The following is a 6,000-nucleotide window of genomic DNA, read 5'->3' as shown; positions in this document are numbered from 1 at the left end:
GGTGCGGCGCCCTGGACAGCTGGTCATTTGGGGAGAAGGGGAGTTGAGATTTCTGAGGTGGTTCAGGCTCATGCAAGGGAGGCTTATCAAAATGTTAGGCACAAATGCAAAAAAAAGGAGGGGTTTTGGTTTTGTTTTAATCCATTTGTACCCCCGCCTCACTTCTTTCTGGTTATTATGAGGAAGAAAGGGCCAGAGAATCCATTAGTAAAATAATACAGGAAAGTTATTAGTGAGAAGAAGTTATCAGATAATACAAGGAATCCGAAAGTCCGGAAACCTCCACCCGGTTCGTGCTGTTCCTTGGGGTCCAGTGAGGCCCGTCCAGGAGGCAGCCCCCCAAACGAAGGCAGAAGGGCAGGGAGGAGGCAGGGTGAGGGGGATTGGGAGGGAGAGCAGAGGACAGAGCTCTGAAGGCAACTCCATGGGGAAAAGGAACGACCATTCCAGAACATCCTAGGTGTGTGGCTAAGAGAGAGCAAGCCTTCTGGGGCAGCGGGCTGATCTCGGTCCTCTCAGGCTTAACTCAGAGGCTGCCCGGGCTCCTCTGGCCCCTGGAAGGGCAGAGGCTGCAGAGCTGACAAGTCTACACCCACCCGTCATCCTCTCCCTCTGCCTGGGGCTGACGATTCCATCAGTCCTGAGCTCTTGGCTTTGAACCTGGACAGGCCTAGTGGCCCTCCTCAGTGAAATTTTCCAGGGAGGAGAGGGGCAGAGGGGACACAGCCCTCGTTAGGCTAACTGGACTAAAAGCAGGACCACCTTGTGTCACAAAGGAGTTTATTGTGAGGGCTTCCCAATGTTTCTTTCCTCAAGAAAGTGCTGAGCTGGATCTGACAGGCATGGCTTTGCCCCTGCTTCTAAGACACAGCCAGAGGGTGCTGGCCACCAAGTTGGTAATAGTTCCCAGGGCCCCTGTGGACTGCCCTGTGTCACCGGAAGGAAGGGTAGGAGGTGGTAGATTCACCCCTGGCCAGAGCTGTGAGATGAAGGCCTAACGTGGCCAGTTGGTGGCCATGTGACCATACAAGGAAGCAAGAGTTTAAAAATCACAAGGTTTTAGGGACTGGGGCTCTTGGGTTAGTTAAGTCATTACTGGGGAGACTAACATCGTCCAGCTTTTTGGACACTCGTGAGAGTGTTAGCAATTACACCAGGACAGGGATCACCCAGGACTGTCCCCCAAAAGTGAAGACATGTCATGCCATAACTGTGAACACCTGCTGAAGAAACGCCAGGTCACACTGCCCAGAGCAATGCTTCTTAAACCGTCTGTGGCGAAGAACTAATGTTTCCCAGTCTACACTGGTTCACGTGCTGCCGTCGCAAACGCCACAGGCTGGGCAGCTTAACCACCGGAATTTATTTTCTCAGTTCTGAGATCAAGGTGTCAGGGGGTTGGTTTCTCTGAGGCCTCTCTTCTTGGTTTGCAGATGGCCGTCTTCTGCTGCATCCATACATGACCTTTCCTCTGTGCACAGCGCATGTCTGTGTCCAAATTTCCTCTTCGTGAAAGGACACCAGGCATATTGGATTAGATAGAGCCTGCCCATAGGACCTCATTTTACCTGAATTTGGGGTGGAATCATGTAAGGAGCCCCTTTAGTTGTGCTAACATCAGGCCAGTGAGCACCACTGTGGTGGGAAAAAGAGGTGATAGGACCCTTTGTTTATGGACTGTTAAGGCCTGAGCTGACCTGAGACTCCTTTATAGGCAAATCTGAGTGATCGAATAAGTAAATGATAATAGGGCCAAGGAGCAAGTCTAAAAGGAACTCTGTCTTGGTACATGCAAAAAAAGGAAACTGGATCACCAACTTACACACCATACACAAGAATAAACTCAAAATAAATAAAAGACTTAAAAGAAGTCACAAAACCATAAAAATCCTAGAAGAAAAACATAGGCAGTAAAATCTCAGGCATCTCAAGTAGTAGAATTTTTGCTGATACATCCCCTAGGGCAAGAGAAAAGAAGGAAAAAATAAACAAATGGGACTACATCAAACTAAAAAGCTTCTGCACAGCAAAAGAAACCATCCTCACCCTGCCGGGGTGGCTCAGCGGTTGAGCGTCAACACGTGAAGCTGGAGGTCACGGTTCAACACCCAGGCAGGGCACTTGCCCTGGTTGCAGACTCCATCCAAGTGCAGGAGGTAGATGATAGATGATTCTCTCTCATCACTGATCTTTCTCTCTCTCTCTCCCTTTCCCTTCCTCTCTGAAAACAAAAACATTTTAAAAAAGAAAATCATCCTCCAAATGAAAAGGGAATCCACTGTCTGGGAGAACATATTCGCCAATAATACAACTGAAAAGGGGATAATTTCCAAAATCTATAAAGAACTCATACAACTCAACAAAAGGCAAACAAACAATCCGATTAAAAATGGGCACAGGACCTGAATAGACACTTCTCCAAAGAGGACATGCAGATGGCCAAGAGACATATGGAAAAATGCTCAACATCACTAATCATCAGAGAAATGCATATTAAAACCACAATGAGGTATCACCTCACACCTGCCAGAATGGCTGCCATCAAGAAATCAACAAACAACAAGTGCTGGCGAGGGTGTGGAGAAAGAGGAGCCCTGGTGCACTGCTGGTGGGAATGCAGACTGGGGCAGCCACTATGGAAAACTGTTTAGTTTCCTCAAAAAAATTAAAAATGGAGCTGCCTTTTGACCCAGAGATCCCACTTCTGGGACTATATCCTAACAATCCTGAAACATCAGTTAGAAAGACTATATGCACCCCTAGTAGTGTTATTTACAATAGCTAAGATCTGGAAACAGCCCAAGTGCCCATCAGTAGATGAGCGGATGAAAAGCTGCGGTACCTTTACACAATGGAATACTACGCAGCTGTAAAAAAGAAGGTTTTGTGTGTTTTTTTTTACCCTTTGCAAGAGCATAGATGGACCTGGAGATTATTGTGCTAAGCAAAATAAGTCAGAGGAAGACAAATATCACTTATATGTGGAATCTAATGAACAAAATATACTGATGAACAAAATAGGTCCAGAGGCATGGAGGCATGAAACAGACTGACAGATCTCAGAGGGAAGGAGGGTTGGGAAGAGATTAACCAAAGAACTTATATGCATAGCCCATGGACACAGACAATAGTGTGGTGCAGGCCTGGGGTGGGGCAGGGGCTGGGCAGAGGGTGTCAAAGGGGGCGGGTGTCAGGAACCAGCCTGAAAGACGAACAAACCTGAGTTCGAGCGGTGGGAATGAAAGAGACAGACAAAGTTATGGGATCAGGAGGGCTGCCCTCCAATGAGGTGCAGCCCCAAATGGCTTCAAAGCCTTTATTATATAGCCTCAATTAATAATGAGGTCGGGGTAATACAGAGTGGTTCCTTCAAGGCCACATGAGTGCTCTTTCAGAGTAAACACCTGCCTCCTGCATGAGCTCAGACCTTGGTAACTACCTTTATCTGGGCTTCTAATGGGAACTTTTGGGGAGGATTGAGTCCTTGGCTCCAGAGCCTCAGGCTCCGTGGACCATGTCCAGACACGTCACCGGCTCCCAACAGGTGGGGACGGGGGACATCTGTAATACTGTCAACAATTTAAAAAAAAAGAAAGAAAACTGAAAATAAGTAAATAAAGAAAAGGGACTCTGTTCTTAGCCTTTTATGGGGTACCCAATGAAATGGCTACCACTTCCTGGAATGTGGATTAAACGCAGTATCTATTGGCTACACAGCATGGTACACAGGCTGGGTGACAAACAGAGCCATGACAAGTAAATATCAGTAGCATTTCCTGGAACCCATATCATCACGGAACAGGGAATTTAAAAGATGTTACTCACACATGGGAAACGTAAAGCAACTAAAAGGATTTAATGCAAAATCTACCAATGGGAGGAAACAAAACAAGTAATGGGTGTAAAACCCAATGGTGAATAAAACATTAACTAGTTGAATTTATTACAGTTAGGAGACCAGTCAAGGAAGTCACATTTAGTGAGGTTTGATATTATTAGTATTACCCTGATAAATTGGGAGAGTTCCACTGGGCCCGTTAACAGGAAGTAAACCGCAAGTGATCCAGGGTCAACACAAGTGTCTGAGGCCCTTTGGACAAGGCCACTTGGGCACTCTACCCTGGGAAACGTTGACTAGGCCTGTGAGTACGACCTTCAGGGCCTGCAACCTTCAGTTGCACATGTAGGACACCAGAGCAGGGCTGGCAGCGAGCTGGATCAGCAAGAGCACCGCCAGGGCACGGGGGTGAGAGGGGGCTGGTCTCGGACAGCGGGAGCTCCTGTTCATCAGCATCACCACTTGACCTTGACCTAACCGATGGAGCTAAAGTGCAGGATTGCTGGACTTTCCAGTTCTCATAGAATTAGTCTCTTTGGGTCAAGTAAAGCCCTAGGACTCTTGGATAATTCATGCAGACATTGGGGCAGTCTCAAGAGAGCATGAACTTCTGCTAATGAGAGAATTCGGTGCATGAGTGAGTCATTATAAAAACAAAAGAGATATGTCTACATTGTCGCCATCCTGATGAATAGATCATACTCCTTACCATTGACTCATGAAACACACATCTGCTATTTTGCCAGGCCCTTTTTCTGGACACTGACTATACCAAGGTGGATAAGATAAAGATCTAATTCTAATAAACTCAAAATATCTCTTGGGTAAGATAGTTTAGTAAACAGTAAAAACAGAATCTGACAAATACAGGGGCAGAAGCTTATCTATTAGTTATGTGTGTTTGGGAGGGGACAATAAACAAGGAACAAGTAAAACAGATAGTGTGTTACAGGTAATCAATATCCTGGAAAAAGGAAAGAAGCAATGGGGGACAGGAATACTGCTTTTATAAACACGATGGTGACATCCTCGTATTTGAGCAGAGATCTGTAGGAAGTAAGGGAGTGAGCCATGCAGTCATGTGGGGGAAGAGGAAACTGCAAGTGCAAAGGCCCTGAGGCAGGAGCACACCTATTGTGTCCCAGAATACAGCTGGAAGCCAATGAGGCTGGAGCGCTGGGAGCAAGGAGAGGAGAGGTAAGAAGGGAGGCCAGAAAGGTGATGTCATTTCCTCTAAGTAAAGTAAGGAGCCATCGGAGGGTTTTGAATAGAAGAATGACATGATATGATAGGTTTTAAGAGAACCACTCTGGCTGCTGTGCTGAGAATGGACTGATAGGAGCAACAGCAGAACCAGGGGGACCAGGTAGGAGGCTATAACAGAAATCCAGGATAAAGAAGAGAGTGGCTTGGGCCAGCGTGAGAAGTGACCATATTTGGACATAATTTGAAGATAGAATTGAACCAGTAGGATTTGCTGATGGTTTGAATTTAGAGAATGAGAGAAAGAGAGGAGCCAAGGAGGATTCCACAGTTTTGTGTTGTTGGTTTTTTAAAAAATCAGGTTTATGGAGTAGTAGTTTACACACAGTAAAATTCACCATTTTTAGTGTATAGTTCTAGAAGTTTTGATAAACAAATCCAGTTTTGTAACCACCACCTAAATCAAGAGAAGAGCCAGTTCCATCACTACAAAACAATCCCCATGCCCCTTCGTGCTCAGTCTTTTTCCTCTCCCAGCCCCTGGCAACCACCTATCTGCTCTCTGTCCCTAAAGTTTTGTTTTTTCCACAGTGTCACATGAATGGAATCATACAGTATGTAGCCTCTTGAGTTTGGCTTCTTCCCTGCATTCAAGACTAGAAGAAGGAGGGAGGTGGGAAAGGATAACGTCCCTTTTATCAGGAAAAAAGAGCTTCCCAAGAAACCACCTTAGGCACTTGTGACCTTGCGGGAGGTTGAGGAAGTGAGTGTTTAGCTTTTCCAGTCCCTAAGGTGGAGGAAGCGAAGGACGGGGATTGGAATGGGTGTTGGCTGAGCCGACCAGAGAAGCCTGCCACCTAGGGGAATGTTGTGGGGTTAAATGTGTGTTTTTTCACATTTGTTCTGGATGCAGAGTGGAGAAGAGTTGGGAGGTCCCAGGCTTGGGAGGGAGTCTCCTG

This window comes from Miniopterus schreibersii, assembly GCF_964146895.1.
Source record: "Miniopterus schreibersii genome assembly, chromosome: 3".
Taxonomy (NCBI): Eukaryota; Metazoa; Chordata; class Mammalia; order Chiroptera; family Miniopteridae; genus Miniopterus; species Miniopterus schreibersii.
The sequence above is the reverse complement of the archived record's forward strand: the minus strand, read 5'-3'. Positions refer to the sequence as shown.